The following is a 14,099-nucleotide window of genomic DNA, read 5'->3' on the forward strand; positions in this document are numbered from 1 at the left end:
ATCTGGCATGGGCGGGCTATTAGCCTGTATTGGTGATTGATTGTACTAGTGCCCACCGCAGACTATTAGTCTACAAATAGGCATGACACGTATTAGTGTCACGTGTCTCAAACTACAGGTGAGTATAATATACACTATGTATAAACCATGGCTATGAGGTGTATTGTACTTATATACACTCTCTTCCTCAATCATCTGTTGATAAACAGTAAACATCCTCCGACTTCGGAGTCAGAATGTATATAAGTGCAATACACCTCGTAGCAATGGTTTATATAAATACCACTTTCACACCTCACTTCAAAGGGAAGAGAAAGTGTACTAGTGTCATATATCAATGCTCAGGAATGCATCAATGAGAAATGGAGGTAGTGCATCAAAAAATAAAGCCCTCCACTTCCATTTCTCGTTAATGAATTCCAGACAGAAAAAACATCATTATGAAGCCCATGTTTCCACTTTATATTGTTGTTTTGAGACCTTTGGCCATTAGCATTTTTGGTAGTTTGTTCATGGCTAGTAAAGTAAGTGCACTTAAAACACCAGTGTTAGGCTTTTTGTGCTTAATTGCTTACCCACAATCAAAGAGGTATTATTGTTGTATTTAGGAAATACTGGCTGGGATTGAACAGCAGCTCAGTGTTAGAAGTGAAATTGTAGTTGCTGATAGAGTACTGTAGGGTTTGCGCGTTTATGTCGATACGCTTATGTTCAGCCTCAGCAATGTCTTGTCATTGTTCATAGTGTATTATCTGCAATTAAAATTCACATATAAATACACTCACCTGCAGTTTCCCACACTTGCAGGTGAGCCACCCAAGTGTGGAAAACTAAATATATTAGTTGTAACATAGGTACTTTAGGTTTGCCTGAAATATATGCATATACGCTTAGGCCTATGGCCCTTATGCTTGTGCGTATATTTCAGGCAAATCACTCGTGCCCATGTTAGAACTATTACATAGCCAATACTTTCTGTAATTAGTTGATATACAGTGTGTTATTCATTCTAGTAGATTTTGAGGCAAGGATCTTCAATGGCTGTTCTTTGCTCAATCACACTCCACAGTAATTTACTTTTAACATGTAAGCTATGAATAAGTGACCTTATAATCCACCCATCAATATATTGCCCCACTACCTTTTCCCCCTTGGTTAGGTGGGGAATTAACACAAAACTGTTACCCCATCATAGGGAAATTGATATGTGACAAGTGCCCAAGTATATATATTATGTACCTTCTATACAACGTCAAATCCCTGTATTAAACCTGGGGTTTATGGTGGAGTTTTGACACACTAGGCTTGCCCTAGTATGAGGCATTTGACATTCAGGTGTGTCAAATCACCACCATAATCCCATATATACCTGAGGGGGAGGAGGGGTAGTGAGGCAATACACTGATAGGTGTATAAGCAATATGTCTTTAAACACATGAAACAAAATACTGCAACATGACAATATATAGATATACCACACCTGTGGTTGAGATCAAAAGCACCACACTGTGGTATATAAGTAATATACCACCGTAAACTTTGGTATATAAGTGATATACCACCGTAAACTGTGGTATATAAGTGATTTATCATGCTTTGTGGCTACGCTTACCATATATAGTGTAACTTCACACATTCCGCGAAATCCTTATCTAAACAGTAAACAAGTCTCTAATAATGCCAAGAATATTCACCTGAGCAAGGAGAAGAAATTTTGATGAACTCTTGTCTCCTTCACTAATCGCGAGTAGATGGGCGTGGCGCCGCTAAAGAGTCTAAAACATCTGATCCATCAAGGATTTCTACTGATTTTGATCTTCAACAGGTACTGTTTCTTTACTATCTATAATTTTTTCATCTGCTGGGGTGTAGAATATAACAGTTATAACATGATTACTCGGGATATGACAAAAATATATAAGTTTCTAAGAACTAGTTTATGTCATCTATAAAATTACTATACACTTCTTTACTTATATTAGTGTATTGAATTGTAGCATTGCATATTCAACATATTGACACCATGAAACAAAAAATCACAGCAATAGATTATTTATATAGACAAAATGATACAAGGTGTGAGCATAGTTATCTGTTCAGTCACAGTACAAAAGAGTATAATAATGGTATTGGTATAATATTACAGATATGCACTCATGCTGGAGAGTCACAGGTCAGAGATTTAATACTGCATTTTAGGTAGACTTTGGTCCATTATATACATGTATACATGTTGTATTCTTGCTATTTTTTACAGAACAGTAGTCTAGTTGAGGATACAATGGGGATATACAGAGTATAGCTATCTTTGTAAACTTTAATTTGGTTGAATTCCTGTCATCTTAAAGTGCTATCCCACTATATAGGGACCTGCATTGGTAGATATGCTTTGTTAGCTGTTTGATTGTTAACTGCAACACTGAAACAAAGTTTTCTGTATGATGTAAAGAATAAAGATCTTGATAATTAACCACTAGCTAATTGCATACGGTAGGTTAGTATGTATTATAGCCTGTTTCTGTATTGATCACTCTAATAGAGCAGTCATTATCCTAATAAAACAAGTAAATGTGTAAAATAATCTAATTATACCTTACATTAATAGTATATACAGTACTTTGTGATTGTCTGATGTCACTCTTGCAATATAGACAAGCTGTGTACAGTATTCAGTGGCTTAAATTGTGTCTGACGTAAATACTCAAAATGCTTTCAGCATAGGGAGCAGTTTCTGTAGCTGTTATAAATAATAATAGAGGGTATCTTGCATCCGTGAAGAAACTGTTAAGGTCGAACTGATGACTACTGCGTGTGCATAAATGCAAGTAGCTATATGTGTGTGAGTGAATATTTTCATACAGTGAGCGTTCAAATACTTGTGTGTGGTGCTTACCCCAGGAGGGACTTAGTGTACCTATTAATAATTCAAGACCTGATACAAACTACATGCACAATGCATTGCATGTGTATTCATATTAAGTATACACTTTATCTGTAGGGCATCAATTTACTTCAACATGACAAAGGAGTACATCTTACTATTCTTAATCATATCAGTGGTGAACACAGCATATTCTAAAGTATGCCACACAGTACCTGATGATGATATTGATACTAAAGACATTAAAAATTTTATGATAACTGGTACGGACACTTGCAAAATAACTTGTGCTGAAATCGTAAGCATAATAGTGACAAATGTTACAAATTTTAGGCTTGAAATGTAGACTTTCAATTTACCAAGAGCCCAAATATCAAAGTGCTCCCAAAATTTGCAGAGTCTTTGCTTGAAAAATTTACATATAATGCATCAATAGTTTTCAACCAATGTACATCAGTGGTAATAATGAAGGTAGCAATTATGAATAATGCTGGTATAACTGGAATAGCAGCTAAAAGCATTATAGGAATTTCCAATATAACTCAGTTAAGCATTGAAATTAATTGCTCAAATTGCCCAAATGTGAATGGATACCCAATGCACATTGACGAAATTGTCTTTCTCTATGAAGATTGGGATGCACAGAAGCATATTAGTCTTAGAAAAAAGGACAATAGTTTAACAATTACAAGTTTTTTCTACAAAATGCATGGCTCATGCTCAAATCCATCACAATAATTATGTGACCGGATTTGCGAAAAGGTACCTTCCCACACATTTTACATACCAGCAAACAAAATGATGTAACACTTGACTCCTTACACTGATTAACTTGCTTTTAGTATCAAAATGTAGCCAGCTCCTGTAGCTACACTCATGAAAAATTTCAGGCAATTATATACTATGATAAAAAAAGTTATGAAGCTTTAAAGTCCAAAAAATGGGTCAAATTTTGTGTGTGAAAAAGGTACCTTTTCGCAAATCCGGTCACATATGCAATAAAATTTACATTTTCTCAGACACCCCCTTTGTTTATATTAATAATGTAATCTTCAGTGATCTGAAAAATTCCAGTGCTTTATACTATTTCATGAATACATGTAATGTTAATTTGACGAGCTTCTTAAAAGTATATAATTTCACAATAATCAGAAATATTGGAAATCCTCAGTTAAAGATGTTTCATGTAGTGCTGTACAACTGGAGATGTTTTGATACAGTTTTTCATATTGCTAAAGCCCATCCCAAACATCAACACAATCAAGTGGATTTTTATGGTTATAAATTTATGAACAACAAGAACATGAAATCAACGATCTACATTGAACCTACTAGTTCACGTGTTATAAGAGAGTATATAAATATACTAAAGTGTGATTTCTTTAAAAATATAAATTTAAATTTTGTAAATGTTGAATCCAAAAGAGAAATTGCTTGGCAATTGACAAACTTTGTGTTTATTCTTAAAACTAAATATACACTCTAATTCACATGATGACAATGGCAGCAATAATATAATATCAGTCACAAATGGTATGGTTGTACTTCAGTATGGGGTGCCGTTTGTATCAAAATTATAACAATATAATAAGTATAAAAAACTAGGTTATATATGCTTGCTGTACATGGTTTATACATATGTACATTTTCATAAATAAATAATGACACTTTTTTAATAAATAATTTACATTATTTAATATATAATGCTCAAATGGCAAGACAATGACAAGTATCTTCTCTATTATGTGCCATTTGTTGTCCTGTTACACATTTTGGCACAAAACCTGAACTTTGAAATGCCATTTGTATCAAAATTTAGGTTTTTAATTACATTGCCAAAAATAGAAATGGAAATAATTTTCCTTGATATTGTTTACCCAAAAATGTGCAAGATTTCTATAGTACTTTTCATTATTTATTAAATCATGAACATTAATTGTTAAACCATGAACATTATTTGTTAAACCATTAAATTCTTTACTTAATGTACCGTTAATCTTAACAAACCTTGCAATCAACATCTACAACAGGCTACACAAGATTACATGAGGCTACACAGAGTTACATAAGGCTACACTGGGTTACATTAAAGCTACAAAGAGTTACATGATGCTACACATGGTTACATGTGGCTACACTGGGTTACATGATACTGCACAAGGTTGCATGAGGCTACGATACATGAGGCTTTACAGGGTTACATGAAGCTACACTGGGTTACATGAGGATTACATGAGGCTACACAAGCTTACATGAAGCTACACAGAGTTACCTGAGGCTACTCAGAGTTACCTGAGGCTACACAAGGTTACATGAGGTTATACGCAGGGTTACATGAGGATACATTGGGTTACATGGAGCTACACAAATTTATATTGGGATAATTATATGAGGCTACACAGTTTTGCATGATGCTACACTGGATTGTTATATAATGAGGGTACACAGGGTTACATGAGGCTACACAAGGTTACATGAGGCTGTATATAGGGATACATGAGGATACATTGGGTTACATGGGGCTAAACAGAGTTACATGAGACTACACAACATTACACTGTATTGGGTTACATGAGGCTACACTGAGTTACATGCTGGGTTACATGAACCTAAACTGTGCTACATGAGGCTACACAAATATTTACATTAGGATACATATAGGATTACATGAGGTTACTCAGAGGTTATACATAGGGTTACATGAAACTACACAGGCTCACACAATGTTACACAGGGTTACATGAGGCTACAAAGGGTTACATGAGGCTACACAGAGTTACACAAGGCTATAAATTGGGTTACTTGAGGTTACATGACACTACACAGAGTTACATGAGGCTACACAAGGTTGCATATGAGACTGACAGAGTTACATGAGGCTACAAAGGGTTACATGAGGCTACATAAGCTTACATGAGGTTACACAGAGGCTACACAAGGTTGCATGAGACTGACATAGTTACATGAGGCTACAAAGGGTTTAATGAGCTGCACAGAGATACATGATGTTACATTGGGTTATATGAGGCTACGCAGCCTGACGTAACCTTTTTTAAACCCAATGTAGCATCAGGTAACCCTGTGCAGCCTCTTGTAACTCTTTCTAGGCTCATGTAACTCAGTGTAGCCTTATTTAACCTTGTGAAGCCTCGTGTAACCCTGTGTATTGCCTCATATATATAATGCTGTGTAGCCTCATGTAACCCTGTGTATTGCCTCATGTAACTCTGTGTACCCTAATGTAACCCATTGTCTCCTTATGTAACCATATCATGTCTAGCCTCATGTAACCCAATGTAGCCTCATGTAACTCTGTGCAGCCTCATGTAACCCTTTGTAGCTTCATGTAGCCTCATGCAACCCAATGTAGCCTTATGTAAGTTACATTGCGTTACATGAGGCATGAGGCTAAAAAGGGTTACATGAGGCTGCACAGAGCTACATTGGGTTGCATGAGGCTACATGAGGCTACAAAGGGTTACATGAGGCTGCACAGAGTTACATGGGGCTACAAAGAGTTACATGAGGCAATACACAGTGTTACATGTGACTACACAGAGTTACATGAGGTAATACAAAGGGTTACATGAGGCTACACAGGGCTACATGAAGTTACATCTGGGTACAAAGGGATAATTATACATGCAGGTTACATGAGGCTTCACCAAATTACATGAGGTTTCATTAGGTTATATACAGCTTTACATGAGGATAATGAAGCTACACAGAGTTACATGGGAATACATTACATTACATTCGGCTAGGAGGCTACATAGAATTGCAACACAGGTTACATTGAAGGCTAAACTGGGTTACACGTTGATACACACACTAGGGTTACAACATGGTTACATGAAGCTACACAGCATTACACTGGGTTACATGAGGATACAAGAGGCTATTGTTATACACGGAGTTCCTGGTTATATGTGACTGGATTTGCGAAAAGGGGTATTCCACACACATCCAATTTACTAACTTTAACAATTAATAACTTATAAAATTGGAAAAAAGATATTGACTTGAAATTTGGTCAGTAGTGAGTACCAACATAGTTCTCAAGTTCAGAGAATCGGATGTGTGTGGAAGATTCCTTTTCGCACATCCGGTCACATATGTGACCAGATTTGCAAAAGAGGTATTCCACACACATCCAGTTTACCAACTTTGACAATTTATAACTTCAACTGAGAAAAGCTAGCTAGTTACTTGAATTTGCTGAGTAGAGACCCAGCATGGATTAATGGTTGGCAAGAAGTTCAGGCTTATATGTGATCTTCACAGTTCATAGTATTGGATGTGTGTGGAAGATCCATTTTCAATCACATATGAAGCTACATGAGGTTACATGATGATACAAAGGGTTAAATGGTTACATGACGATGCACTGGGATACATGAAGCTACACAGTATTATATGAAGCTACACAGGGTTACATGAGGCTACACAGGGTTGCATGAGGCTATATACACTGGGTTACATGGGGATATATACACTCAGTTACATACGTGAGGCTACACAGGGTTACAGATACTCAGGAGATTGTGTATATAGTGTATTAAACTGTGTTTCAGCTTTAAATATTTAAATGAACTTTAGGAGTTCATTAAAGTCTAAAAAAAGTTGAGTAAATTTATCAAGGGTTGTGGTTATAAATTTAAAGTTACAAATACCTAATGGTTGATGTGATTCCACATACACTACATAAGCTTTCTTGTGTATTGTTGTGTACTGTAATTTGCCTTACTCATATTTGGGCTTAACATTTATGATAAATTTTTCACCTTTTTACTAAACAATTTACTAAATATCTTATTGCTGCTTTTACATGACTATTATTTACATTGAAGTTTTTTTGTGATAGATACATGTTGAGGGGAATAACCAAATCAAAAATTAAGTGAATGGTAGCTATAGAGTTGAGGTTGATCATGAATAGACTGTGTAACTGGTCTATTAGAGTAACTAAACTTTTCCCACTAGTGTAGCAAGGGTGCATAAAGATAAATCTGTATTCTTATTATGTACTTGTTTAGTAACCTGCTAAAGCCTTACAACTTAGAGCATATGGAAGAGCCATGTCTATCTATATAGTTGTGCTAAAACCCGGTTAAATGGAGACTAGCACAAGTTTATTGTGAATTACAGCACTGTATTATAGGAAAAATACTGATTGTATGTATACACCCAAGTATCCATTTTGTAACCCAGTGCTCCATTTGTATCCCAATGTATTCTCATGTAACAAAGTATACCCACTGTGTACCGATGTGAAACCCTGTTGTAACTCAGTTGACGTAACCCAGTGTATCCTCTATAGAAGTGACTGTGTATTAATGTGCACTTGTAGCCCAGTGTATCATGATCCACAATTACCTATAGGTGTATCCACAGATCCACTTGCAACCAAGTGTAGCTTCATTTGACAGGCTTATCCTCATGAACCCCTGTGTAGTCTGGTGCAACCTTGCGTATATCCTCAGTGCAGTAGCCAAGTATAGCATGTTGTAAACCTACATAGCTTGTTATAACCCTTTGTACTCCTACAGCCTCAGTGTAGTCATCCTCATATAACCCAATGCAGCCTTGTGTAGCTCATTGTAATCTCATGTAACCCTGTGAAGCCTGTGTAACATGAGCTATTCGCAAATTCTCAAGCATTCTATTTATTAAGATAGTTAATTCAAAGACCGTCAACCTTTTGTGCTGGACACTGCGAAGGTAGTAGTAGTAATACTAATACATATAGTTGTAACCTTTTGTGTAGCCTGTTGTAATTCTGTGGTTCTTCCAGACTATAGATATTATCCTCTGTTTGACCTGTTGTAACCCTGTGTAGTCTCGTGTAACTCTGGTAGCCTCATAAAACTCTGTGTAGCCTCAAGCATGTAACCCAATGTATCTTTATGTAACTCTGTGTATAGCCTCATGCAACTTTGTGTACTCTTATGTAAAGCTAATGTAACCAGATGTATCCTCCTGTAACTTTATGTATATAAAGTTACGGATTTCTAAAACACTTCTTAAATTAATGCTACAATTATTCATGAAAAAATATGAAACACTGGAATTTTTAATATCATTGAATATTACATTTGTAATGTAGACAAAGGAAGCATTGAAGGATTGTTGAGAGAAAAATAATCTTATTGCATACTTTGAATGGTTTTTACAAGACCCGTGAATTTCATATAGAAATCTGTCAATAGTTATAGAATTCCGCATATTTCTGTAGTCACTGAAATGCTGTACATGTCTGTCCCATTCTTTGTAATGAAGAACAATTCCATTAATTTGCATCAAAAATGTATTAACTGTTGAACAAAATGAGCAATTAACTTTAACAGTTACCTGAATTATTTTTGAATAACCTATAACATTAATAGCTGCTAATCCCACAATGCCGGCATTGACTACTATTTCTGTGTTAGCTATTAGCACTGAATTACATTGATAGAAAATTATTGATGCATTGTATTTAATCTTTGACCATACTGTACTGATATTTGTATGCACATCGATTTTGTAAATATTTGGGTTGTTGCTAAAGTAAAAGTCAATATTATCAAGTTGAAACTTTGCTGTGTTGATCACTATTATGCTTACAAATTCAGCACAGGTTATTCTGCAAGTATCCATACCAGTAATTGTAAAATTGTAAATGTCTTTCAAAACTATGGATGTTTTTACATAATGCAGATCTGGTTTGAATAGTAGTTCAGTGTCAGAAATGAAATATTCATCGGAGTTATTGATATAGTACTGCAGAGTATTAGTATTACTGCTAGTATCATTATCATCATCTGGTACTATGTGGTATACTTTAGAACATATGTGTTCACCAATGACACTGCCAGAAACAACAAGATGTACTCCTTTATCATGCTAGGATATATTATATTGACAACCTACAGGAGTAGAAAAATGTACTTTTGTTTAACAGGTGACATTAAATAATGTAGGCTACTATGGTAATTACAGTAGATATGTGATAACAAAACATTAATGGAACACTTTCTTTCCTCACACCATAACAATTTACCAGATCACATTGTAAATTCACCGTCTCTTGATCAATAAAATTGCATTTATATTTAACTATGTAATTTATTCGATTTTTTGTTGTACTGATCTGTATGTATCCTTCAAATTGAAGAACAATGAAAATAAATAAATTCTTGTAATAATACTTGTATTAAGTACACAGTGGCATACATACAATTTCAAATGATACATATATACATACCTTGCAATTTGATCTGCTACCTTGATGTCATATACTGTCTCTTACTATATACAATTATACATGTAGAATGCACTTTAATATAGTATCGTGGTTGAATAGGTATACAAAAGGTTTATTCAGGTCATACTTTCAACATAATCAATGAATATTGATTGTTCTTTGATGATTCAATAACTTGTTGATCTCAGGCCAGAATGTATTTCTTTGTCCAATTCATGTACCATACTAGTAAACATTTAATCCCTAATTCAGTTATAGCATAAGAATTTAAATGTCTATGTATAACAAGCTATTCCAAGTTTTGCAAGTAGCCTCCAGTTTAGATATTTAAATTTAATTTTCCCTGAACTGATTCCTCACAATGAGATTTGGTGTTTATAATTGATATTTGTGTATATAATGATTTAGCTAATGGTAAAGCAGAAACTTTTTTTCTTGGCAGCAGGAGTAATTTAGGGAGGGCTTCCAATAAACCTTTATGGTTGCTGGGTTGCCCTGAAGAGACACAAACTGTCTGGCTCTTTTGAAGTAAGGCATACTTTCTTTGTTGTAGTTGAGGTTGTAGTTTTGTTTTATAGTTTCATTTGAATTAGCTGTAGGGAACTTCCCCCTAGCTCTTTTTGTAATATACCAATTTTTCTTGGTCTATTTTATTTAGTAATTATGGGTTACCATTCTTGATGTTCAGGCTGATATAGCAAATAATTTATTCTAGTAAATTTTTTGAGGCACCTCTTTAAAACTAACAGTGTCTGCTCTATACTCAATCATACTCCATGCTGGCACATCTAAAATATTAATTATATACTGATCTGTGATCTACTAGCTATACAAAGAATTTAGCCCCCCCCCCCCCCTTGGGAAATCATAGATCCTCCCCTAATTTAGTTTGCATTGTATACAATGTCTGGGAGCTGAATAGCTATACTCCTTTTATCTTACACTTAGGTAACTATGAATGAATTTAGCTACCCTCCCCTTGTCATTATTTGTATGAATCCATTCTAGCACATGTAATTGTTACTGGACTGCATTATGAGTATAGCCGAGTGACACAACTTGCTGGGACCATAGTTTATAAAAGTTACAAAGAAGCAAATGTAATAACTATATCAATAAGTAGTTGTATTTAATGGAATTTCATGACTAATCACCATGCAGATTCACTTGAAACATAGGGTGTGTACATCTTACAAGAAATGTATATTTTCTGGCTTTCATTGAATTCTATGCAAATCAACACAGACAACCTGTAAGGTGAGCTCATGCAGTATCAACTGAAGGATTATAAGGTCTTGGATTTGGTATTGATGTTATTTATTTAGACTATAGCAAAGCATTTGCCCCATTGCAGACTGGTTGCTAAGCTTAAAACATCTAGTATTCAGGTAATCTATCTTCATGGATGTCAAAAATTCTCTCTGAAGAGTTGTACATGTGTTAAATGGTCATCTCTAGTTGCTGTTTTGAGGCCCCTTTTATTCATTCTCTATATGAATGACAACTCTCACCTTATTCAGGGTAATGTAAAAATGTGTATTTGCTGATGATACTAAAATTTATTTTGTCATTAAATGCTTTGATGATGATCTATAAAGAAATGATGATGAATCATTTAAGTAGTATAAGATACCAGATGTGACATACAACTATAAAGAATTTCAGGAACCTTTAATTGGGTTGGATAAATGAAATTTATAATGTTCATGTTTATATGCAAACACAGAACTATATGCAGTAAGTTTTGAATGCACACTTAGTAGGATAGCTAGTTACATTACATGCATAAGAGTGTATATTTACAATACACATTTTTAGCTACATAATAATGCAATAACAATAATTTAGTATGCATGTCTTACTATTAAGTGTCAACACTGTAATGATATAGTAAAGAATAAATGTTGAAGTTATTATGGTGGAGATTGTTTGGTGGTTAAATCCTGTATCTATGACCAAGTCTATGTGTAGTTGGGGGGGAAACCGGGATTGGGCCATTTTCCCAAGGTGCAATGGAACCCAAAAGTGACTTTGTTTTTTTACATTTGCTGGACTTGTTGGTATTACCTTTTTTGAACAGATAAGCAGTGTTTGAGTAAAGCACTGGACTGTGGATAATTTTATTATCAAACTGAATTTGATATAATCAAGAGCCTACGAATATGTACATAAAATGGGAAATATTTGTAACAATAGTATCTTACTGCTTACCTTTTTCTTCTTGTATACACAGAACACATTGTCCTGCAATGTGATTAGAGCTAAGCAGCTGACAATGTATTAGGCTGTCACAGGCTATGCTAGGGACTTGGCCTAGATAACATACCAGAAAAAGCTGTTAGGATAAGGAAGGAAACTGGCTGCTCTTAGTCTGGGGATCGAACCTAATGCTAGCACCACCACTGGGTTTCCCAAGTGATTTCCTTCAACCACTCTAGTCCATCAGCTAGGCACTGGTGGAGTAATATTTTTGTGCTATTTAAATGTATATATAGCAACCTAGTGAAAAGAAAAGAAGGAAAAATATGTCCAGCCGTGATCCCCTGTGAGCTGTACTTACATTAAATAACTTATTAACAGAATCTGCATAACTGCATAGCACTCAATATTTTTTTAATGACAATATATCAAAAAATTGTACTACTTGCTCTTAGACTACAAAGTTAACTTGTTTCTATTGGTCTGTAGCTTAAAAAAAACAACAACACAGTAACTAAAGCATACAAGTGCAACAGTACATAAACAATATTACTCAGTTTACTAGGTGCTGCCACATCTGATGATCTCATTGATCTGTCAACCCTAAAGGGTAGCTCAGTCCTTACACTACTAATTACTTTGCCTAGGTATCAGTTTAACTTCCTTTCTTCATTGTACTGCTGACATTATAGTTTTGACCTTTGCTTCACTGTGGCACAAAAGAGTGAAGACTGTACCCAGGATAGTAGCCACAAACTTTGCCATGACATAGATGGTAACACAAACAAATAAGAAAGTTCAGCCGTGAATTTGCCATGATATTGATGGTAACACAAATAAGGAAGTCACTCATGGTAACATGAATAAATGAAGCACTATTGAGCAAAACCCTCAGGGAAGTTGAATAAACATATAGTACTATCTCCAGATCCATTGCGCCAGGTGAAAACACGTGGATTGGCTTTGCAAGGGGTAGCCACCACAATAGTCCTGTGGAACTATCTGCGACCAAGATTTTTATTGATGAAAATGTACCTTGATTTCGCTTGAAAACTTAACACATATTGTTTTTTTTTTGTAAATTCTCATTTTATTTACGAGCTAGCTTGATCACCACTTTCTATGGCTTCTCCCATTTCTATAGCAGGACCACGATTATTATCTCGATTAGCACACAAACCAGGTATAAAAATGCAGTTTGTACCAAATGAACAACTTACAGTAGCTTTGGCTCCAATTTCCACAAAAGAAGCAGCAGTAAAAGTGTAGTAACTTAGTTGTGTGACAACATGTGGATCGTAGTCCTATTAGGCACTAGCCATTTATGGCGCACTCTATTTTTACCATATACAGTAGGGTTATCGACCACGTGATCCATGAAGGATCATTAATTTAAAGATCCCAGTCTAAATCTGTGGGAAGCCTGAAATGTTTTAGATCACTGGTAAAATTTGGACAAGGAAATCTCACTTGAAATAGCAGTATTGTTGAGTTTGTCAATCCCTCCTGAATCAGTGGAGCATTGCTAGATGTAACACACTACTATGGTTGAAAAGAATCTATTGCTATCGCTTTTGTACATTGAGAATTCATCAAGAAAACCAAGATGAACAGCAAATATCACCATAACTTTTGAATAAACCATTTGCAAAACAATCCACATGTTTCATTAATTTTGTTAAACTCAACAAGAAAAGCCTAATGGCACCTCATTTTAAACCTATAAATGAAGTATGCAACAGTTAACATGGTAACAAATTCGCACAGAGAAGC

This window comes from Dysidea avara, chromosome 10, assembly GCF_963678975.1.
Source record: "Dysidea avara chromosome 10, odDysAvar1.4, whole genome shotgun sequence".
Classification (NCBI taxonomy): domain Eukaryota; kingdom Metazoa; phylum Porifera; class Demospongiae; order Dictyoceratida; family Dysideidae; genus Dysidea; species Dysidea avara.